Raw genomic sequence first — 25,392 nt, 5'->3', positions numbered from 1 at the left:
ATATTTATTTAGAATGATTAAAAAACAAATTGCTCTTCCCCTAAGTGGCCTAAGGTGATATGTGAAAACAGTTTGCTATTCATCTGACCCAGAAAACTCCACAAAAATCATGCAAATCAAGAGTTTCAAATCTTTGTGTTCACTTTAAGAACACACATGAAACTTCCCAGGTCATCAAGAGTACACATGTATGAAAAACCACAAGGTATCGGAAAGATGTCACTTTATAGTATGAAAGAAGTCACTTTATAGAAATGGTGTGTTCACACACATCCAGATGATCCTTACTGAAAGGGAAGAAATTGTTTCTAAACCAGAAAAGGCAATTGCACAGAAGAAAAAGAGATCCCAGAAGAAACTGAAGAAAAAAAAACTTATTGCATGGGAATAAAATAAATGTAATTAAAAGTAAAAGAAAAAATAAAACCAACAACAAATTACAAATTTAAAGAAGTTGATGTGTACACAAAGTATCATAAAATCTACAAAAACAGTATGGCTTTTCAAAATAATTAATTGCTTGATGCAACGCTACTATATTTGATGATATGCTCTGATTACTTCTTTCTATGACAAATGATAAGATTTCAGGGACTTTCATTTCACTGTGGCAATAACCAATTTCATTACTCCTGCATTGAAAACACTCATCACCCAGCTTGCTATCAATGCCTTCTTTGTAGCAGCATATTATGAATCCCATGTGATCTTAGTCAATGTTGGTATTGCCTGTCAAAACAGCAAGAAATGTATATCATTTTTCAGTGTGTTCATATGACTTATTCCTGTTCACTAACTTGATTATCAAATAATCCAAAGCTTATTCACCTTATTCACTATTTCTTTTTTCTTTTTTTTTTTTTTTTTGAGACAGAGTCTCGCCCTTTTGCCCAGGCTGGAGTGTAGTGGCGCAGTCTCGGCTCACTGCAACCTATGCCTTCCGTGTTTAACTAATGCTTCTGCCTCGGCCTCCCAAGTAGCTGGGATTACAGGTGCCCACTACCACGCCTGGCTAATTTTTTTTTGTATTATTAGTAGAGACGGAGTTTCACTATGTTGGCCAGTCTGGTTTCGAACTCCTGACCTCAGGTGATCCATCTGTTTCAGCCTCTCAAAGTGCTAGGATTACAGATGAGAGCCACTGTGCCCAGCCTCACTATTTCTTTTCAAAATGTATCTCTTCCTTTAAATTAATTATGACTCTTGGTATGATCTGAAATTTTTTATAAATTGTAATTAGCCTCTAGATGTCAAATATATTTATTAATTTTGTTTTATATTTCATTAATTTTTATTGGAAATTTTCTATATTTATTAGTAAATAAATATTAAGATAATAAAAGAAAGTATTCTTGATATTCACCTAATTTAGGAGTCTGTAATTCCTTACTATCTTATTGAAACATCTTTCCAAGTTGCAGTTAAAATGGCACATATAAGCTTTATCAACTTTTTGAACACATTTATTCTGTTGAGTTTTTTCTTCTAAGTCTTCAAAAATATACTTTAGATCCTCAGAGAAATTATTGGTCCCATGCTCTCAATCTTAAATAGCTTTATAATGAGCATATTATCCCATATCTTGAAACACATTGTTAAAAAAAACCCCAAATCACATATGCCTTACAATGCTCCATCTACAAAGAGTATACACAAACAAAAATATGTTGAAAATTTGAAGTAGCCAACAATTTCAGGTACTGTGGAGGCAGTTTTTTCCTCCAGCAATGAGATTAAGTGAATGAGCTGCATACTGTGCACACCTTCTACAATTTACTAATGCTTTAAGGAACATTTACAGCCATTTGTCTCCATTGTCACATGCTAAGTCTCTATATATTAAGTACTTCATGTATATTTTGTCTTTTTATTTATTGTGGAAATAATGACTATTATTATGTCCATTTGACAGATGAAAAAGTAAGGCTTGGAAGTGTATGTAGCTAGCAAATGACTGAATCAGAATCTAAGCTCAGAAACTTGAAATCTAGGGCTCAGGCTCTTAATTCGTACAATGAGAATAGGATTTGGAAGGAGGAAATGTTTGCCCTGAAGTACTAAAATATTTGCACCACTTTCTCCTAGGGCTATGTGGGGCAAAGAGACCACATTTAGCAAAGCTGAAAGGGTCAATTTCTGCCTGATTCCCCTCACGGCTTGTTCTAATGGTTGATTGGATTGTGGCAGCCATTTTTAGCCTCTGAAACCTGCAGAAGGAGCACGTAGGTTTTTAATTTTTATTTATTTGTTAATGATTCAATGATTTACTAAGTCAAACATTCAAAACATACTGCTGGTTGCATTAGCAAAAGAGCAATGTAAAAGCACTCCACAATTTTTCAACGTCGCTCTTACACTGTTTTACTGACTATACAAGACATAACTTTAGTCTACTGGAAGGACCGTGGTGCCTTGCATCCTGCCCCTGAATGACTGAGTAACCGTGACCTCTGTTAAACTACATCACCTCTCTGGGCCTCAGATTCCTTATCCATAAAATTAGAGAGCACACTAAGTGGTCTCTAAGGTTCTTTTCAGCTCTAAAATTCAATTGCAGTGCCAGTTTAAGTAGGAGCATAAGGTACACCAGTACCAAAGAAATTTATTCATGTTTAGTTGCTGAAGTAGTACTATTTATATATGGAATAATGGTTCCAGGAAAAACATAGAGTAAAAGACAAAACAAACTATTACATCTTCCTAAATATTCTGATTTACTAATTTTCTACAAAATTAAAATGAAGGACTTTGAAATTAATATGCTTTATGGTATATAAGTAAGAATATTATGTGAGATAGCTTCAATACCACTAATGAAACAATAACAATAATACTGTCCTCATTTGCATTCACATTGGTTTATGACAACCAGGTTTATAAGTTCTGTGAATTCAGTTTCAAAATTCAATCATTACTGAGATTTGTTTACAAGTAAATGCTCCTGATTTAGGATTATAAACGACCAATAAGCTCATGAAAAAGTATCAACATCACCAAGACTCAAAGAAGTGAAAATCATAGTAATGAAATACCATTTTCTACTCCTTACATTAATAAAGATTGAATGGAAGGGTAAGTTGGCAAACCTTTCCAAGGGAAAATTTGGTGATATATTTGGAATTTTATCTACCTTTGACCTGAGGTCTTTTATCTGTAGAAATTTAAACAGATACTCTCCTGAAAATGTCAAAATATTGTTGGAAAAAATTAAAGAAGACCTAATTAAATGGAGAGACATTCTATGTTCCTAAATTGGAAGGCTTTTTTTGTTTTCTTTTGTTTGTTTGTTTGTTTGTTTTTTTGAGACAGAGTTTCGCTCTGTCGCCCAGGCTGGAGTGCAGTGGCCGGATCTCAGCTCACTGCAAGCTCCGCCTCCCGGGTTTACGCCATTCTCCTGCCTCAGCCTCCCGAGCAGCAGGGACTACAGACGCCCGCCACCTCGCCCGGCTAGTTTTTATATTTTTTAGTAGAGACGGGGTTTCACTTTGTTAGCCAGGATGGTCTCGATCCCCTGACCTCGTGATCCGCCCGTCTCGGCCTCCCAAAGTGCTGGGATTACAGGCTTGAGCCACCGCGCCTGGCAATTGGAAGGCTTAATACTATTAATACTTAAAGCAATCCATAGATTCAATGCAATTATTATCATAATTCCAATGGCATTTTTTGCAGAAGTGAAAAAGTGGATCCTTGAATTTATATGTAATTGCAAGGGGTCTCAAATAGCAAAACATCTTGAAAAGAAAAGTTGGAGGGATTCATACTTCCCAAATTAAAAACTTACTATAAAGATGTAGCAATCAAAGCAGTGTGGTACTTACATAAGTTTAAATATATAGATAGACATATAGCAGTCTCCCCTTATGTGCAGTTTTGCTCTCTGCAGTTCCAGTTACCCGCAGTCAATGTCAATCATGGCCTGAAAATGTTAAATGGAAAATTCCAGAAATGAAAAATTTATAAGTTTTAAATTGTGTGCCATTCTGAGTATGGTATAATTGTTCTATTTTATTATTAATTTTTTTTTTTTTTTTTTTTTTTTTTTTTTTTTTTTTTTTTTGAGACGGGGTCTCGCTCTGTCACCCAGGCTGGAGTGCAGTGGCCGGATCTCAGCTCACTGCAAGCTCCGCCTCCCGGGTTCACGCCATTCTCCTGCCTCAGCCTCCCGAGTAGCTGGGACTACAGGCGCCCGCCACCTCGCCTGGCTAGTTTTTTGTATTTTTTAGTAGAGACGGGGTTTCACCGTGTTAGCCAGGATGGTCTCGATCTCCTGACCTTGTGATCCACCCGTCTCGGCCTCCCAAAGTGCTGGGATTACAGGCTTGAGCCACCGCGCCCGGCCTAATTGTTGTTGTTAATCTCTTACAGAGCTTAATTATAAATTAAACTTTGGGTATACATGTTCACTGAAAAAACATTATATACATATATGAAAAAACACAGTATGTATAGGGTATGCTACTTTCTGCAGTTTCAAGCACCCACTGGGGGTCTTGGAACATATCCTCTGTGACTAACTGGGGACTACTGTATAGACCAATGGAATAGAATTGAGAGTCCAGAAATAAAACCATCCGTCCATGGCCATTTTTTTGACAAAGATGCCAAGACCATTCAGTGGGGGAAACAATCGTTTCTTCCAAAATGATGCTCAGATAACTAAATAGACACATGAAAAGAATGAATTTGGACCCTTATCTCATACTATATATAAAAACTACCTCAAAATAAATCAACAACCTAAACATGAAAACTAAAATTATAAAACTCCTAGAAAACAATAGGGATAAATTTTCATGACTGTGATTGGGCAATGAATTCTTATATGTGACCCCCCAAAGCATATATAACAAAAGAAAAAAATTAATAAATTGGATTTCATCAACATCCAAAACTTTTATGCATCAAAAAACATAATCAAGAAAGTAAAAAGACAACCTACAGAATGTGAGAAAGTATCTGCAAATCGTATATCTGATAATGATCTAACATCCAGAATACATAAAGAAACTATAATTCAACAATCAAAAACAAATAATCCAATTACAAAATGGACAAAGGACTTGTACAGACATTTCTCCAAAGAAGATATACAAGTGGCTTACAAGCACATGCAATGATGTTCAACATCAGTAGTCATGAAGGAAATGCAAATCAAAATCACAATTAAGTACCTCTTTACACCCACAGGGATGGCTATGATACAAAAGTGAAAAATAACAAATGTTGGCAAGGATGCAGAGAAATTGGAAGCCTTGTACATTGCTGGTGGAAATGGAAAATGGCCCAGGCATGTGGAAAACAGTGGCAGTTTCTCAAAAAGTTAAGTATAGAATTACCATATGACCCTATAATTTCACTGCTAGGTATATACAGTTGACCCTTAAATAATATGGGATTAAACTGCATAGGTCCACTTATATGTAGATTTTTTTCAATAAATATGTTGAAAATTTCTTTGGAAATTTGCAACAATTTGAAAAAATTTGCAGATAAACCATGTAGCCTAGAAAGTTTTTAAAAATAAGAAAAAGGTTAGGTATATCATGAATGCATAAAATATATGTAGATACTAGCCTATCATTTACTTTCTTAAAATGTACACTAATCTATCATAGAAAGTTAACATTTATCAAAATGTACAGACACAAACACATACCATACATGGTGCCATCTGAAGTCAAAATAAATGTAAAGATGTAAAACAAATGTAAAGATGCAGTATGAAATCATAACTACATAAAATTAAGTGCAGTATATATTGCACTATTGTAATAATTTTATAGCCAACTCCTGTTGCTGTTGCAGTGAGTTCAAGTGCTATGAGTATCTCTTTACAACGATGTGTGATGCTAATCATCTCTGCGTGAGCAGTTGGTCTCTGTAGTAAATTGTGTATCATAGTAAAAAGTGATTTCTCATAGTTCTCACATATTTTTCAGGTTTAGTGCAACAGCATAAACAACCGTAAGATCCATTCAAAGTGCCACCAGTGGTGCTGGAAGTGCTCCCAAGAAGCAAAGTCATGACATTACAAGAAACAGTTGAATAACTTGATATGTACCCTAGATTGAGGTCTGCGGCTGTGATTGTCCACCATAATAAATGAATCCAGCATCAGGACCATTGTAAAAAAAAAAAAGAAGAAAAGGAGATTTGTGAAGCTCTCAGTGCAGCCATGCCAGCAGGCAAGAAAACTTTGCATTTTGTTTCAAAGTATCATGTTATCGTGTATTGAAAATGCAGCTTTTCTGTAGGTGCAGGATTGTTACAAGAAAGGCCTACCTATAGACTGTAATATGATTTCAGAAAAAGTGAAATCATTATATGAAAACTTAAAGCAAAAGAAAGGTGAAGTATCTAAAGCTGGAGAATTTAATGCCAGCAAAGGATGGCTTGATAATTTTAGAAAGATATTTGGCTTAAAAAACATCAAGCAACAGGAGAAGAAGCTTCTGCTGACTAAGAGGCAGCAGACAAGTTCTCAGATGCATTAAGAAAATCGTTGAGGAGAAGAATATCTGCCTAAACAGGTTTTGGATGCAGATGAAAGTGCCCTATTCTGGAAAAAAAATTCTACCTAGGATATTTATTAGTAAGGAAGAGAAGTGAGCACCCACATTTAAGGCAGGAAGGGATGGGCTAACTCTACTGTTTTGTGCAAATGCAGTCAGGTTTATGATCAGGACTGCCTTTATCTATAAAGCTGCTAACCCCTGAGCCTTGAAGGAAAAGGATTAACACAAGTTAACAGTCTTTTGATTGTACAACAAGAAAGCCTCAACAATGAGAAGAACTCTTTTTCTGCTTTAGTTCTACCAATGCTTTGTCTCTGAAGTCAGGAAGTATCTGGCGAGCAAGAGATGCCTTTTAAAGATATTTTGATATTGTACAATGTCCTTGGCCACCCAGAACCCCATGAGTTCAATGTCAAGGGAGTCAAAGTGGTCTACTTGCCCCCAAACACAACATCTCTAATTCGGCCTCTAAATCCAGAGGTCATAAAGATCTTTACGATTCATTATGCATGGTACTCTAAGGAAAGCATTGTCAACACTACGGAAAATAACCCCAGTAGAAAAAATATCATGAAAGTCTGAAAGAATTACGCCATTCATATGCCATTATGTTACAGAAAAAGCCATGAAAGCCATCAAGCCCAAAACAATAAATTCCTGCTGGAGAAAACTGGGTACCAATATTGTGCATTGCTTCATAGGATTTATAACAGAGCCAATGAAGGAAATCATGAAAGAGATTGTGGATATGACAAAAATATATAGAGGGTGAAAGGTTTCAGGATATGGATCTTGGAGAAATTCAAAAGCTAATAGACACCACACCAGAGGAATGAACAGAAGATAACTTGATGGAGATGATTGCTTCTGAGCCAGCGCCAGTTGATAAGGAAGAAGACATAGAAGAAGCAGTGCCAGAAAACAAATGGACATTAGACAATCCAGTAGAAGATTTCCAGTTATTTAAGATTGCTTTTGACTTCTCTTATAGCATATCATAGAAGCACACTTCTATGATATGGTCACTGAAACTAAAGGAAACAGTGGGAGAGGATTGGTACCATATAGAAACACTTTTATTAAAATGAAAAAGCAAAAAAGTCAGACAGAAATTTTGAGGTATTTTTGTAAAGTTATACTGAATGTGACTTCCTTTCATGCCTCGCCTCCCACCTCTTCCACCTCTGCCACCTCTGGGATAGAAAGACCAACACCTCATCTTCTTCCTCCTCCTCAGCTTACTCAGTGTAAAAACAAGGATGAAAACCTTTATGATGAGGCCGGGCGCGGTGGCTCAAGCCTGTAATCCCAGCACTTTGGGAGGCCGAGACGGGTGGATCACGAGGTCAGGAGATCGAGACCATCCTGGCTAACACGGTGAAACCCCGTCTCTATTAAGAAATACAAAAAACTAGCCAGGCGAGGTGGCGGGCACCTGTAGTCCCAGCTACTCGGGAGGCTGAGGCAGGAGAATGGCGTGAACCTGGGAGGCGGAGCTTGCAGTGAGCTGAGATCCGGCCACTGCACTCCAGCCTGGGTGACAGAGTGAGACTCCGTCTCAAAAAAAAAAAAAAAAAAAAAAAAAGAAAACCTTTATGATGATCTACTTTCTCTCAATGAATAGGAAATATATTTTCTCTTCCTTATGATTTTCTTAATAAGATTTTATTCTTTTTTTTAGCATTCTTTAAGAATAGTATATAATACATATACAAAATATGTGTTATTTTGACTGTGTATGCTATTGGTAAGGGTTCTAGTCAACAGTAGGCCATTCGTAGTTAACTTTTGGGGTGTCAATAAAGTTATATGTAGATTTTAAACTGTACAGGAGGTCAGTGCTTCTAACCCTTGTGTTGTTCAAGAGTCAACTGTACACAGAAATAATTGAAAACGTACTCAAACAAGTGCATGTACACAATGTCATAGCAGCACTATTCACAATAGCCAAAGGGTAGAAACAGCCAAATGTCCAACAGCAGAATGGATCAACAAATTGTGGTATATCCATATAACACAATATTATTCACTCATGTAAAGGATCATTCATACATACTGATGTACACTATAATGTGGATGAACCTTAAAAAACATGCTAAGTGAAAGAAGCAAGACACATAAAATCACATACATGATTCCATTTTTATACAATATCCGGATTAGATAAACCTATAGAGACGGAACACAGATTGGTGGCTGTTGGGCTGTGGGAAGGAGAAATGGGGATAAACTGCTCAAAGAGTAAGAGCTTTACTTGGAGTTATGGAAATGTTTTGGAACTAAATAGAGGTGGTGGTTACACAACATTGTGAATATACTAAACACTAACGAATTCTGTTCACTTAAAAAATGGTAAATTCAACATGAATTTCACCTCAAATTATTTTTACACTTAGTAAAGTTTTCTATGTAATGGTGTTATGTATGATTTCCTTTGTTGTTTATCTGTCTTTTCTAAAGTTTAATAATAAGCAGTATTGTTTTAATTATTAGGAATGAATTGTTTTTAAAAAAATGATAAAAATACCCCAAGAACCTCACAATTTAAAACTACTCTTTAAAGAAAGTGGGAAATATGGCTAAGAAAAACTTAGGTATCGTTTTTACACACTTTAAAACAAATACATTTTTAAACAATATATTTAAAACGTAACATTTATAATTTTCATCTCTGTTCACTAGCAATTAAATTTCTTTCCATATATTGTTTCCCAGAACTTTTTAAAGGTAAATTAAAAGAATGGCAGCAGAAAAATTCATTGACTTATTTTAGAACTAGTGCCTTTGCAGGAAAGGAGAGTTGGTGAAAGGGACTGAGAGATTGGGATGAAAAGGTAAATTCAAATCTTACTTTTACAAAAGGAACAACTAGCCATTTAGAGAATGAGAAAAAAGTTCATTTCACAGCTGCCTTTGTTTTCTCTCTCTTACTCTATCTGCATAATATAGAACTAAGAGAAAGTAAATGCACAACACTTTTTTTTCTTTAATCATAAAACTATTCCCTGAATAGTTTCGTTAGAGTATTTGAGCTTTGTTTCGAAAAAATTAGAGAAGCAATAACGAAGAAAGATTTGCAGTTCTCATTGCTTCTAATTTTCTTCGGTAATGAGTTTTCGGCTTAAATGTGTATGCAATTTGTCCTTTTTCCTTACGGGAGCCAAGTTTCGTTGTGGCACTCAATTTTTCTGTTGAGGAAAAACACAAACATTAGTATCAGCCCAAAGTGAGAGTGGAAAACCTTTGGAAGAACATGGAAGGTGTTATTGAAAAGAAGAATAGATCAAAGATTTTAATTTTTTCTTTTTATGAGTCATGTAGCAGAAAAATATAAATAATAAAACAATTAGATATTGCCAAGCAAAACAATGGCTTAAATTGTTTCTCACAGCGTGGTTTGCTGACCACCTGAATCAAATTTTTCCAGGATGCTTGTTAAAAATACAAAGGATAGGTTCAACTCCAGAACTGCTGAAGCAGAGACTAAGGGGGTGAAGCAAGGTTAAAATGAAACTACACATAAACACACACAGTCTAAGCCAGAAGCCAGAGGAGGAAAAATGGCCCAGTCCCTGTTTTTGTAAATAAAGTTTTATTGGAACACACTCACAGTCTATGGCTGCTTTTGAGCTACAATGGCAGAATTGAGTATTTGTGACAGAGATGATACAGCCTGTAAAACTTAAACTATTTATTGTTTGGCCTTTTACCAAAAAGTTTGCACCCCTTCTCTAAGCAAATGCCTCTCAAGCTGTATTGTGGATACAAATCACCTGGGAATGATTTTAAACAGATGACTCTGATTCAGTAAAATCTGGAATAGGCCTAAGAGTCTGTGTCTTTATAGATTCCCAGGTGAAGCTCATGCTGCCATCTTGCAGATCACATTGGAGTCGAAATGCTCCAGAATAGAGGTTCTAGAGTACGAGGAATGTACCTTCTCAGCTCCAACGCAGACCTACTGGTTCAGAAACTCTGTGGATGGGATCTAGCAATCCATGCCTTATTGAGACCCACAAGGTAATTCTGATGCATGGCAAAGCTTGAGAGCCACTTATCCTTATGCTACATTATCCAATATGCTAACTGTCCACATTATCCTTATGCTAACTGAAACTTGACAACCACTATCTTCAGAGAGCCTGAAATTATATGTTCATGTTACATTCCATTATCACTGATTCTCCTAAACACAATATTATGTTGGTTGATCATAATAATCAAAAGGGAAGGAGACACTGTATGAAATTGCCACTAAATGTCACATTATTTATTTTTCCCTTGTATCTTCAGTGTGGTGGTTTTAAAGACATAAAATTTAAAATGTGTCTCCACTGATTTAATATAGTTTAATATATTACTTTTGGGGACGTCTATTTTCATGGCTGCACAAAATAGCTCCAAATGCCATGTCATTTCTGAAATGAGCAACAGAGGGAGCTAGTGTTATAATATTAATCCTTCAGGATGGGGCATTTTCACACTGGCTGAATTAGTGAAGGAATAGCTTCATGACTCATCCTTGAGTAAAATGTTATTGTTTGGATTTATAGTTTCTACTGTCCATGTTCGATACAGTCCTTTCCAATGCCAAAACAGCTATATATTCAAAATGACTGACACCTGCAAGCAATTAGATTTGATTACTGTCAATATTCACAGGCTTCCTTACATGTTCAAATGAGGTTGAAGCTACCAGAGCTTATGAAAACACAGATTCTTTTCTCATTAAATGTAAGGTTTCTGGGAGAGGGGGGTGTTAACATAATCATGAGAATCAATCTAATAAGACAGAACAATCCCTTTCCAGGATCTAAGAGAAACTGAGACCAACAGGTAGATGCTTCAGGGCATTAGCTAGAAGTGGCTATTTGGATACGTGATATGATAGGAAGAAGCAAGCCATGTAATGCTGAGCTGAATGATGTCCCTTACTGGTAGCACCAGAAGGAATACAAACCGTTAGCCATAATTGTCCAATTTGTCAGCAGGAGAGACAATGTTTACAAAATGCAATGGAACATATTCCCAGAGGTGAAGAACCAGCACACAGATGGCAAGTAGACTATATTAGGCTGCTGCCATTAGCACCGGGAAGATTTAAATGGGTTTTGACTGGCATGGATTCAGGACTTGGCTTTGCTTTTCCAGTCACACAAACTAATGTCAATAATATAGTTAAAGGATTGAAACAGAATATACTGTATCAATTTGGCCTACCAACTGACATTTCTTCTGATCAAAGATACCATTTCCTGGCACATTCTGCACAATACTAGGCAGAGTACCCAGGGCAGTGAGTACTCAGTAATGTTTGCAGATGTAGGAAGAGATGGATGGAGAACCGAATGACTGATTGAATTGACAGATTAAAAGAGGTAGTTGAAGTCTAATGAAGGCATTATCAGTGTGAATGAAAGAAAAACAAACTAGAGAAACATCGTATAGGTGGAATCTTAGAGTTTGATCATTGTTTGGATACAGAGATCAGTGAAACAAAAATGGCTGATGAAAGAGAGATGGTATCTTGAACATTAATAAAAGAATCAGAAAGCTAATTGAGTTTGGGAGGAAAACTAATTGAGTTTGGAAAAGATGAGTTTCATTTTAGACTGAATTGGAAGTGCTAGAACATCATTTAGGACAAGCTAAACAAGAGGCTGTTGGCATTGCAACTTTAAGTCTTAGATGAGAGGTTTAGAATGGAAATAGAGATTGGAATTATCTTTATAGAGATCTTAGGATAGTTTAGATAGATGATATATTCAATTACAAATTTACTGATATGTTCAATAAGCATTTATCAAAGACTTGAGGGTTCTAGGCACTGGGTTACAGGCTGAGTATAATAAGCGCCAACATTTGTTGAGTACTTATACAGTAGGCATTGCTTGGTGCTGGGAATGGAGCAGGGGACTTAGATGAAACTTAGATCCTAGTGGGGGTAGACCGAAAATAAAATTAATAAGTAAAATATATGCTATTAGATGGTGATATGTAGAAAAGGAAAGCCAGAAGGTGGGATAGAAAATGTTAGGGTTAAGTACTTTCAATTTTAAATGAAGTAGTTAGGGAAGACCTCACCGAGAAAGTGACATTTGAACAAAGACCAGAGCAGATAAAGAAGCAAAGGTATCAGGGAAACAAATGTTCCAGGCAGAGCAGAAAGCAGCAGTATGAACACTAAGTGCAAAGGCCCAAGGGTAGGAACGTGCCTGGAGCACTGGAGGAATGGTTAGAAGGCAGGTGTTTCTGCAGCAAGGGTAGAGTAGAAGGACGTAATGTCAGGCAGGTAGCAGACACCAGCTCCTGTAGGCATTTTAGGCTGCTGACATGATTTTCGTGGAGGAGTGATATGACCTGACTTAAGTTCTAGTAATATCAGCCAGGCTTCTGTTGGAAATTATAATTAAAAGGGAAAGAGCAGAGGTAGTTGAGAGGCTAATCCAGCTAATCCAGACAAGAAATGATGGTGCTTGGGACCAGGTTAATAGTAGTGAGGTGGACAGCATTGGTTGTATTCTGGGTATATGTTGAAAGTAGAGCCAACACTGTGGGGAAAAGAAAGAGAGATCAGACTGTTACTGTGTCTATATAGAAAGAAGTAGACATAAGAGACTCCATTTTGTTCTGTATTTGAGATGCTGTTAATCTGTAACTCTACCCCCAACCCTGTCTTTGCAAAAGACGTGTGCTGTGGTGACTCAAGGTTTAACAGATTTGGAGATGTGCAGGGTGTGCTTTGTTAAACAAATGCCTGAAGGCAGCTTGCTGGTTAAAAGTCATCACCATTCTCTTAATCTCAAGTACCCAGGGACACATACAATGCGGAAGGTCACAGGGACCTCTGCCTAGGAAAGCTAGGTATTGTCCAAGGTTTCTCCCCATGTGATAGTCTGAAATACAGCCTCCTGGGAAGGGAAAGACCTGATCGCCCCCCAGCCTGACACCCGTGAAGGGTCTATGCTGAGGAGGACTAGTACAAGAGGAAAGAAGGCCTCTTGGCAGTTGAGACAGAGAAAAGCAGCTGTCTCCTGCCTGTCCCTGGGCAATGGAACATCTTGGTGTAAAACCCGATTGTATGTTCTATTTACTGACAAAGGAGAAAAGCGCCTTAGGGCTGAAGGTGGGACGTGCTAGCAGCAATGCTGCTCTTTAATGCACTAAAAAGGTTTATGGAGATGTTTACATTTGCATATCAAGGCACAGCACTTTTCCTTAAACTTATTCATGTCACAGAGATCTTTATTCATATGTCTTTCTGCTGACCTTCTCCCTACTATGATCCTATTATCCTGCCACTTCCCCTTTTCCAAGATGGTAAAGATAATGATCAATAAGTACTGAGGGAACTCAGAGACCGGTGCCAGCGGGGGTCCTCTGTATGCTGAGCTCTGGTCCCCTGGGCCCACTTTTTCTTTCTCTATACTTTGTCTCTGTGTCTCATTTCTTTTCTCAAGTCTCTCGTTCCACCTAACGAGAAATGCCCACAGGTGTGGAGGGGCAGGCCACCCCTTCAAACACAACTCGTAGATTGATTGTGGAGCATAAGAAAAAAAGAATAAAAGATGATTCCAACATTATTTACCCTGAGTAATTACGAGAATGGTGTTATACCTGACTGAAGATGAAGAAGGCTGAGATGGAGTTTGTGAGAAGTAAGGATTGGGAGTAGTTTTAAACATGTTAATTGTGCAATACTCATTAGACAATCCAGTGAAGTTAGAGAAGCCTGTTTTATATGAGTCTGGAGTTCGGGAGAGAATTCTGAGTGGGAAATCCAAATGCAAAAGTTGTCCTGTACATATGATGTTTGCAGCCTGAAACTGTTTATCTCTTGGCGATCTCATCAAGAGAGTCAGTGTAGAGAGAAAAGGAGATCAAAGGTTTTTAGGGTCAGAGAAAACTATAGGAACAAAAAAGGGAGTGACTATCAAGGAGTGTATACTAAAGGGAGACACATATGGAAATAAGCGTTAAGTGTATTTGTACTATAGAGGGGTTCAAAGGAGAGAGAGAGGTCAAGACTACCAAAGAAATGAAGGATCAAGAAAGGTTTGATAGAGAAAAACTTACTGGAAGTGCGGGGAGGATGAGGATTTTCCAGACAGAGAGAAATGACATTAACAAATCCAGTTTGTTGTGGCAGGGTAGTGAAGAGTAATGACTCTGGAGCCAGAGTGCCTGGAGTTGAATCCCGGCTCTGCCACTTACTAGATGTGTAATGTTGGTTGAATCACTTAACCTCTCGGGGCCTCAGTTTCCTCATCTATAAAATGAGGATAATAATACATACATAGGGTTGTTATCTGGATTAAATAATAAAATATTTGTAAATTTCTTAGACTACATGACACTCTGCATGTTATACATAAGTTTTAATTAAATCTATAGAGATTTGGAACTTTATGGAACAATTTGGAAATTACAGTGGTTGGGGTATAGAGTAGGTGGGGAGAGGAAATGGTGTCTAAGGCTGGAAATGCAGATGAGGGCCAGCTCACAGAGACTCTTCGTGTTATGGGAAATAATTTGAACTTTTCCAGTAAGCATTTAGTCAGATTCGTGTTTTTGAAACAATTCTAACAGTAGGGTGAAGGTTACCAAGTGATAAGGTGAGATTAGAGGCCGAGTGAAGCAGAGATTGTGTGACAAGAAAGAGCAGATGTGAACAAACTGGAGAGTGTTGAGCAGATACAATTAACAAGGCTTGGTCATCAGTTAAATGTGAAGAATGAGGAAAATTACAAAGGCTGAAATGATTTCCAGATTTTCTATTGTGTTACTGGTTAGCTGATGATCCATTTTGTTAGAAGGAATACAGGAGGAAGAACATGTGTTAAAGACAGATAATACTCTGTTTTGTGAATGTGGGTTTGAGTACATCTGTGACATTCTGGTTGAGATGTTCTGGCACTATAGGAAATGGAAACATGCAATGCGATGTGATATAAGGCTGTGACTACAGGAGAGGGGTCCAGGCTAGAAATATAGATTCAGAAGTCATCATCATGCTGGTGGTTGGAGGAGTCATAAAATTGGCGGGAATGTCTCAGGAATTGTGTATAGAATGAGAAAGCCAAAGCAGAGCCCTGCAAAGCATCAGCACTTGGAAATGAGAAGGCTGAAAAGGAAGCAAAACTGTTACAGAGGTAGAAGCAACAAGAAAGAGAAGCCAAGGAAGAGGGAATATCAAGGGAGATAAGGACTGGAAGCCAAATGCTGCATAGAGAAAGGTCAAGGGGGTGAAGACAAAAGAGATTTCGTTAAGTGTGGCAATTATGAGATCACTGGCTCTCCACCAGAAAGGTGAAGTGCTGAAAGCAGGAAGCTAATTACAACGGGTGTAGCAGACACAGTTGGTGCCCCTCCCATATTTCTTTGGCATTCACTATTTCCAACCTTGCCAATGGTGTCCTACTGAAAGCACCTGCTACTTTATATGAGGGCTTTTTCATTAGCAAGAGCCCAGCCTTGTCTTGGAGTTGGTCAGATGTGCCAGAGTTAATGCCTGCAGGAGCAGCCCACAGTGATTTAAGATGTGAGTTGATTGGTAAGTACCCCAGTATTCCTCTTGCAAGGAGAAAGCACCCTTAAGATATGTTCTACAGTTTCCCAAAGATGCCAAATGAGATTCAAATCCCAGTTTACCACAATAGTAATCTAAGATAAACACATTCTCTATTGACTTTTTTTCCTACCTTGACTCACTTCCTTTTCTCCTAGCAAAGATTATCCCCCAAGTAAACTACTCCCATCAAATTCTAATCAGAGCCTGTTTCTGGGTGTGCCCAACTTATGACAAAAGGTCATAAAAGTTTTAAGAGGTGAAGATAAAAAAGAATTAAAATATTTAAACTGTTTATGAATGAAAAAAGATAGAACCGTAACTAGAAAATGACATAGAAGCATGAGACATTTTTTCTTTATGTCATGGGAGAAAAGTTTATATGCTGGGGGGACAGAAACTATAGGAAGGCGTAAGGGTGTAGGAGAAGCGATGCTGTAGTGGAGCAGGGTCCCTGGGATAGGGGGAAGGCATGTGGTAGCACAAGGAGGGGTTAAGAGTTGAGGAAGAGGGATGCCTTTTTATTAAGTAAACAGAAAGGAGAGAGGATGGTGACAGTAATAAGTAAGAGCACAGTTGTGTATGAATGTTCTGGTAGCCAGAGAGCAGAAAGGGAGCTCATTTACTAACTGTGAAGGAGATTGGTGTGACAGTATAAGTCTATTGGCCAAGAAAAATGATAGAAGATGGAGACAAATAGAATGCCCTCATTTAGGTGGCAAATAGAAGAGGAGAAACATTTAGAGAGATAAATCAAGAAACAAGTAACAGTAACATGGAAACCAAGAAGGAATGGTTTTAAAGGAGAGAGTGATCAGTGTTCAATTTTTTGAATGAACATCAGTAATTTTGGAAAAGAATTTCTTTTGGGTCAATGGAATAGAAGCTATCTATTCAAAGGATAAAAGAGTAAGTGGATAGGGAAAAAAATAGAGAATGGCAAACAGATGAGACCTTGACCAGAAGATAATTCCAAAATATGTATTCACATCAAGTTAATGGAGAAAAAACCCAAAGGTATTTCCAGGCACACCAAAATACCTGCATTTAGAACTCTTCAGATATTTGGTTACGTTATATGAAATTTCTCAGATTTGACCATTTTTAACTTACAAAAATGTCAATTTCATATGATTTGACCTAATATTCACAAATATCGTAGGGAGATTTTTTACTGACGAGAACTCAGATTCTTAGGTTACCTATGTCAACTATCAACTCTAAGTCTATTGTGAATACTTAAGGCATAAAACTGCCAAGAATACTATGTGGTTAGCAAAACACCATGGATGAAAGATAGTGGATGAAAGATAATGAAAATTGACAAATCATTGATTTTATTTTTAGTATTTTAATAACATATGTTCTACCAAAAGAATAATTTCTGTAACAAAGTATTAGAAATAATCAGCTTTCTAAGGCCGAGCACAGTGGCTCACGCCTGTAATCCCAGCAATTTGGGAGGCTGAGGTGGGCAAATCATGAGGTCAGGAGTTCAAGACCAGCCCGGCCAACATGGTGAAAGCCTGTCTCTACTAAAAATACAAATATTATCCCAGCATGGTGGTACATGTCTGTAATCCCAGCTACTCGGGAGGCTGAGGCAGGAGAATTGCTTGAACCCGGGAGGCAGAGGTTGCAGTGAGCCAAGATCACACCATCGTACTCCAGCCTGGGAGACAAGAGCAAGACTCTCTCTCAAAAAAAAAAAAAAAAAAAAAAAAAAAAGAAAGAAAAGAAAAAAAGAAGAAGAAAAAAAAAGAAATAAGCAGCTTTCTTTTTTCTTGGATTTTCACAAATATTCTAAAAATAAAAATATCTCTCTAGAACCTTTAGGTTTTAATTGGAGAATTTTTGAGAGTGAAATGGCTAGAGTAGAATGAAACTGTGAATGGTGATTTATCTGCTAGAGACATCACTGAGTGAAAACAACTTCAGTGAACTTGATTATTTTGGATCTTACTCCTTGCCTCAGTAATTTTTTTTCTCAAATTTAATTGCTTCGAGGCCAATGATGAAGGGCGTGTAAAATGCAATTAACAGATGAAAAATACCTCCTGTGATTTGATATTAAGCAGGAGTGATGGAGTGTAACATTAAAGAATGGTATCAGAGGTGCATATTCTGCATTTCACTTTAATTACGTCAATTTCAGGTTTTGGAACACTGGAATTTCACGCATGCTTAATTAAATTACGTCAGTACCAATACTTTGAGCTCAAAAGAATTTTTGGAGAAAGTTTCAGAGACTACGAACATGGGGACAATAATTATTTGCCCTGCTGGCTAGTAGACCAGAGTATGCTCTTGAAGTCTCTTCAATCTGTAAATATCTGAATAGAATTCAAAGCTCATAAGAAAACAGACATAACTTTGAGTATACATTGGACCCATGAGAGGGAAAGTGGTCTATATTAATTCCTCAATCCTCCAACCCCTATAAATGGTTTCAGATGCATGTATTTTTTTTTTGAAGATGTAAAAAGACAAAAATCAGAGACACTACTAAAATATTTTTTAAAATTAAATTATTTTTTTCAAAGACAATGTAATAGATCCAATTATATCCATTTTATAGATAAGAAACTAAGGCTTTAGGATATTAACACTTAAGCTGTACACTGATGGTCATACAGTTGATACCCAAGCTCTATCTGTAACACATCAAGCACAAAATTCCTGTTCTAAGTGTTCCTTAAAATGGATTATATGACTCTGCAGGAATTATATATTTTCTTCCCTTGTCCCTGTTTATGTTGACAATCATGCTTGCTTTTTTTTGTCCTTTCTACAGCTCATGCCCTGGCTCCTTTTCTCCCCTTTACCCTTTCTTAGAGGCATTCTATGATAAAAATGAAAGTCATTGAAGGGGTCTGAAGTCCTCTTAGTGGGGACATTAGTTATACTGTGGTTCCAGGAAAACCTAGAGGGCGTAATGGCATAATAGTTAGCTCAGGTGCTGTAAAAAGTATCTGGGGCCACAGAAATTGCTAGCTTCATACATTTTGAGGTAGACCAGTTATTTGCTGGGCTGTAAGGCTGTGATCTTAGAACATTTGAACATGTAATAAAGTTCTTGGGGACTAAAGAGAACCAGCATTTTCCGAAGATTGAAACTGGACCCCTTCCTTACAAAATATACAAAAATTAACTCAAGATGGATTAAAGACTTAAATGTAAAAGCAAAAACTATAAAAGCCCTGAAGACAACCTAAGCAATATCATTCAGGACATTGGCATAGGTGAAGATTTCATGATGAAGATGCCAAACAATCGTGACAAAGGCAAGAACTGACAAACTAAAGAGCTTCTGCATAGCAAAGGAAACTATAAACAGAGTAAACAGACAACCTATAGAATAGGAGAAAATTTTTGCAAACTATGCATCTGACAAAGGTCCAATATCCTGCATCTATAAGGAACTTAAACAAATTTACAAGGAAGAAACAACCCCATTAAAAAGTGGGCAAAGGACATGAACAGACACTTCTCAAAAGAAGACATTCATGCAGCCAAAAGTCATATGGAAAAAAAACCCAACATCACTGTATTAGAGAAATGCAAATCAAAACCACAATGAGATACCATCTCACACCACTTAGAATGGCTATTATTAAAAAGTAAAAAAATAACAGATGCTGGCAAGGTTGTAGAGAAAAAGGAATGCTTACACACTGTTGGTGGGAGTGTAAACTAGTTTAACCATTGTGAAAGACAGTGTGGTGATTCCTCAAAGACCTAAAGACAGAAATACCATTTGACTCAGCAAGCCCATTGCTGGGTATATACCCCAAGAAATATAAATCATTCTATTATAAAGACACATGCATGTATATGTTTATTGTAGCACTATTCATAATAGCAAAGACATGGAATCAACCTAAATGCCCATCAGTTATAGACTGGATAAAGAAAATGTGGTACATATACACCATGGAATACTATGCAGCCATAAAAAAGAGTGAGATCATGTCCTTTGCAGGAACATGATGGAGCTGGAGGTCATTATCCTTAGCAAACTAACAGAGGAACAGAGAACCAAATACTGCATGTTCTCACTTAAAAGTGGGAGCTAAATGGTGAGAACACATGGATCATGGAGAGGAATAACACATACAAGGGCCTCTCAGAGGGTAGAGGTTGGGAGGAGGGAGAGGATCAGGAAAAATAACTAATGGGTACCAGGCTTAATACCTGGGTGATGAAATAATCTGCACAACAAACCCCCATGACACAAGTTTACTTATATAACAAACCTGCACATGTACCCTTGAACTTAAAATAAAAGTTTAAAAAAATGAATCTGTCACCCCTGGAAATTTTATAAAAATATGATGCCACATTTTTACATGAGTACAAATTAGGATAACCTCATGGTATATTTGCAAGTTTGAAACGTGTATGTTGCAAATGTTTATTAAGATACTGAATAAGAAAATATAATAAAAATAGTGCAGATTTTTAAAAATTGGCATTTAATGTTTGTTCAGTTTATTTACATTGTTAACAAATAAGTTAGGTAATTCTATTCATAATAATAGTTACCATTCACTGAATATTATATGGTGCTGATATATATACATGCATGCATACTTATGTATGTATTATTGTCCCATTAAAATGGGCATTATGATCCCCCTTTAAGGTGAAGAAACAGAAAGTGACTTGCTCAGGATTATACAACTCATGTGTGGCAGAGCTAAAATTCCAGCTCGGTTCCTTCTGGCTCCAAATTCCACATTTTTTCCACCCTACCATGCAGCTTCCCAAAGGAGCACTCAGGTTGCTTTCCCAGTTACATTATCACCTCCCAGTTGTCAGTGTAACCTTGTCAAGTGGGAGGTCAGAAGGAATTATGTGGCCCCCTCAAAATTCACTTCCTTAATTGCTGAGCTCAGCTAACTCTAGCTGTACTCAGCTGAAAGGTGAAAATCAACAAAGTAAAAACTGCTAAGTTATGTTTCCTTTACCTAATAAAATAATTTAAGAGAACTCTTATAAGCCAGGATTAATAACCTAGGAATAATTTTATTGAACCATTTGCTACTTTTTCCTGAGACACTTAAGATATTTCATAGTTCTTCATTCATCATCCTATTTTCTTTTGTAAAAAATAACATTTCTAATGAAAGCATAACACTAGGCAGAGAAGAATGCACAAATCTGATATGTCCAGCTTGGTGAAATATCGCAATGTGAATCTACCCATGTCGTCATCTTCCAGATAGAAAACTTTGCCAGCACTCTGAAGCCCCCTCATCCCATTCCCAAGCATTCCTCCTTCTCTCCTTCCCAAAAGAAACCATTATCTTGGCTCCCACTAGCACAGATTAGTTTTATCTATTTTTGATTTTTTAACAAATAGGATCTTCAGGTTTTAATTTTTGTGTGTGCAGATTCCTTCACTCAATATGTTTATCGTTGAGTGGTTGCAAATAGTCATAGTTCGTTCTTTATCATTGCTTTCATTATTCCATTGAATGAATATGTCACACTAAAAGCCCCATTTTACTGTTGATGAACACATGAGTTACAACCATGTACCACATAAGAGTTTTGGTCAATCATGGGTCACATATTTGACAGTGGTCCCGTAAGCTCATAACTCCATATTTTTATCGTACCTTTTCTATGTTTAGATATGGTTAGCTACACAAATACTTACCATTGTGTTTCAACTGCCTATAGTATTTAGAACAGCAATGTGTTGTATAGGTTTGTAGTCTAGAAGCAATAGACAATGCCACGCAGCTTCGGTGTGTAGTAGGCTATACCATCTAGATTTGTGTAAGTACTCTCAATGATGTTTGCACAATGATCAAATCACCCAACGATGAATTTCTCAGACTCTATCCCTGTTGTTAAGCAATGACGATGTTGCTTGACTATATTTCCATTTTGGGGTTATTACAAATAACCCTACCATGAACATTTTTGTACATGACTCTTGGTGTAAACGTTCAACTTTAATAGATAATGCCACACAGATTTCCAAAGTGGTTTACCAATTTACTATCTACCAGCCAGGCTTGGTCAGTAGGAATGGTTCCTACTCTACATGTTAGTCCTGAGTTTTAATGTAAATTATTAACAAGGTTGGGGGCTAGAAAGAGGCATCACTTTTGTCCTAGTGAAACAGAGATGTTAAATATTGCACCCAGGATGACTCAGCGGTATCTCTGGATTTGGTCATTGTGAGCTACCTCCTAGTTGCAAGAGTTAGCACACTAGCTAGAAGTGTTTTCTGGACCATTCTGTGAACAGAGGCAGTTTAATAACATGTGGCAGGGCACCAGTGGATGATCTCATGTGTGAGTAACCACTCTTAAATCACCTTAGTATTGCTGTTGATTCATCAGTGTGAAAACAGCAATATCAAAGTAAGCCATGGAGGAGGGTGGAGGCACCACTGTGCTGTGATCACAGCAAAAGTTAACACTAGGGTCTTCCTAAGGCATCTGCCTATCATAGTGTTTGTTTGAAGTTCTGAAGACACCAGAACTTTTACAATGCCACTCTAGAAGGTAGCATTAGTGGAACTGACAACAGGTGCCTGAACATCTGATCCATTTCTTTTAAGTAGGACAAAACCTTTTTTTTTTTTTTTTTTTTTTTTTTTGAGACGGAGTCTCGCTCTGCCGCCCAGGCTGGAGTGCAGTGGCCGGATCTCAGCTCACTGCAAGCTCCGCCTCCCGGGTTCACGCCATTCTCCTGCCTCAGCCTCCCGAGTAGTACAGGCGCCCGCCACCTCGCCCGGCTAGTTTTTTGTATTTTTTAGTAGAGACGGGGTTTCACCGTGTTAGCCAGGATGGTCTCGATCTCCTGACCTCGTGATCCGCCCGTCTCGGCCTCCCAAAGTGCTGGGATTACAGGCTTGAGCCACCGCGCCCGGCCGGACAAAACCTTTTATACAATTTCTTATGAATTCTAATTCTCTTAGAAGTTCTTGTAAATGTTACCTACTTTTTACTTAGTTAAGAGAAGATCTGCGAGAGATGACAATTTCCCTTAGATAATTCTGGATACCAAGGATAATCCAGAAATAAGTACCTAAAATGAAATAGATTTGTAATCTGTCTTTGAAAAGTTCAGTGAGTATGTCGAGATGGTGTGGAGAAACAGAGACTAAGATTCTTGAATTTATTTGCACGCTCGCTCTCTCTCTATATATATATACACACATACACATATATAATTAATTTTCTTACCGATATTAAGGAGAAACTGAACAAGAAAGTCAAACTTACAGCTTTCAAAGAGAACCTCCACTGCTTGCTTCAGGAAACTTAGGTAGGTGAAGAGGAAAATGTGATGTAATCTCTGAATAATAGTAAGAGGATTTAATAGAGGCTTAATCTCCAAGGCATTTCCAGTATCCAAAGTTTCTTTGACTACAAATCCATTCTCAAACTCTTGGTTGTCTTTTTCTTTCTTTTTTAAAAAAATTACACGAGGCCGGGCACGGTGGCTCGAGCCTGTAATCCCAGCACTTTGAGAGGCCGAGACGGGCGGATCACGAGATCAGGATATCGAGACCATCCTGGCTAACACGGTGAAACCCCGTCTCTACTAAAAAAAATACAAAAAACTAGCTGGGCGAGGTGGCGGGCGCCTGTAGTCCCAGCTACTCGGGAGGCTGAGGCAGGAGAATGGCGTGAACCCGGGAGGCGGAGCTTGCAGTGAGCTGAGATCCGGCCACTGCACTCCAGCCCGGGCGACAGAGCGAGACTCCGTCTCAAAAAAAAAAAAAAAAAATTTACAGGAATGGTTACTAATTACTAATAGAGTAATAGAGTATCAATACTCTTAATTACCTTTTCTTCAGACTACTGAGTCATGTACTGTCATGTGCTTGATGATGATGGTACTGCCATCATTATGTATTTGGTCATAGTTAAAAACAACAACAACAACAACAACAACAACAACAAAAAACACCTCAGTAACCTAAAAATGAGGTTTGCATGTTCAAGTCTACTGATGCTGTCTTCTTGCCATTTGCTTTTGGTGGCATCAGTTGACTTAGCTGATTTACACAATACATTTGCCGTCAACCCTGGCGATTTTTTAAAAAGAAATGATTGAAATCCCCTGTGGGATGGAAAAAAAAAAAAAGAAGAAAAGCAAGAATGGGGTTAAGGGAGAGGGAGGGAGAATGAGAGCATGGGAGTGCTCTTATCCATTTCACAGGCATAAGTCAATGCATGTGTCACTTGTGAATTTGAAGAGTGAGCCTTCTCACTGTGCAAGCAGAAAGTAGTTTCCTCCCCTCCATAAGCTTCTGCACAGATGGGAAAATATCCACTGGGGAATACAGGAGGCTTCTCTACTATCTTCTTGTCTGCATTAGGCTACCTTTGGCTATTCTCGTGTGGGAAAAGAGGAAAAATAAAGGGTAGAAAAAGTCTTATTTGACTGGAATAGTTTTATCTGAAATTTATTTGTATCAGAATAATACATTTCAATATAAATGAATATTTTTTGTACTTAGTGAGTTTTTAAAGCTATGTTTTTCTATGGGATGTTATCATGGACTTTTGGAGAACTTCCTCTCTTCATCACTGAGGATTTCTCACTTGTGGTTTCCTTGACTCAGAGAACTTATTTCTCTGCTTATAACTCCTCCTTCAGCAAAATCCTGCTGGCAGAAGGGGGCTGAGCAACAATAATAAAAATCATATTACAAAATTTTCCCAGGAATCTTAGTCTGAAAACAGTCAATGGCATATATCTTAAATTTTAACTATTATATTTTATCCTTATGTTAGATGATAAATAATTAAAATGCAGAATAAGGTTTTTTAGTTGTTTTCATCAGTGTTCTTTTCTTTTTGGTTGTTAAAGAAATGCTCTGTGAAATTATTATACACGTATCTTAAAGAAACCATTTACGGCCGGGCGCGGTGGCTCAAGCCTGTAATCCCAGCACTTTGGGAGGCCGAGATGGGCGGATCAGGAGACCTCAGATCTCCTGATCATGAGGTCAGGAGATCGAAACCATCCTGGCTAACACGGTGAAACCCCGTCTCTACTAAAAAATACGAAAAATTAGCCGGGCGAGGTGGCGGGCGCCTGTAGTCCCAGCTACTCGGGAGGCTGAGGCAGGAGACTGGCATAAACTCGGGAGGCAGAGCTTGCAGTGAGCCGAGATCGCACCACTGGACTCCAGGCTGGGTGACAGAGCAAGACTCCATCTCAAAAAAAAAAAAAAAAAGAAAAGAAAGAAAGAAACCATTTACTACACTTCCCATATGTAAGTATATAAATTAGGTAGGTTTAATATATCTAGGCAAAAAATCGGTGCCCAAT

Source organism: Macaca thibetana, chromosome 8 (genome assembly GCF_024542745.1).
Source record: "Macaca thibetana thibetana isolate TM-01 chromosome 8, ASM2454274v1, whole genome shotgun sequence".
In the NCBI taxonomy this organism is placed as follows: domain Eukaryota; kingdom Metazoa; phylum Chordata; class Mammalia; order Primates; family Cercopithecidae; genus Macaca; species Macaca thibetana.
Note: the sequence above shows the minus strand (reverse complement) of the source record.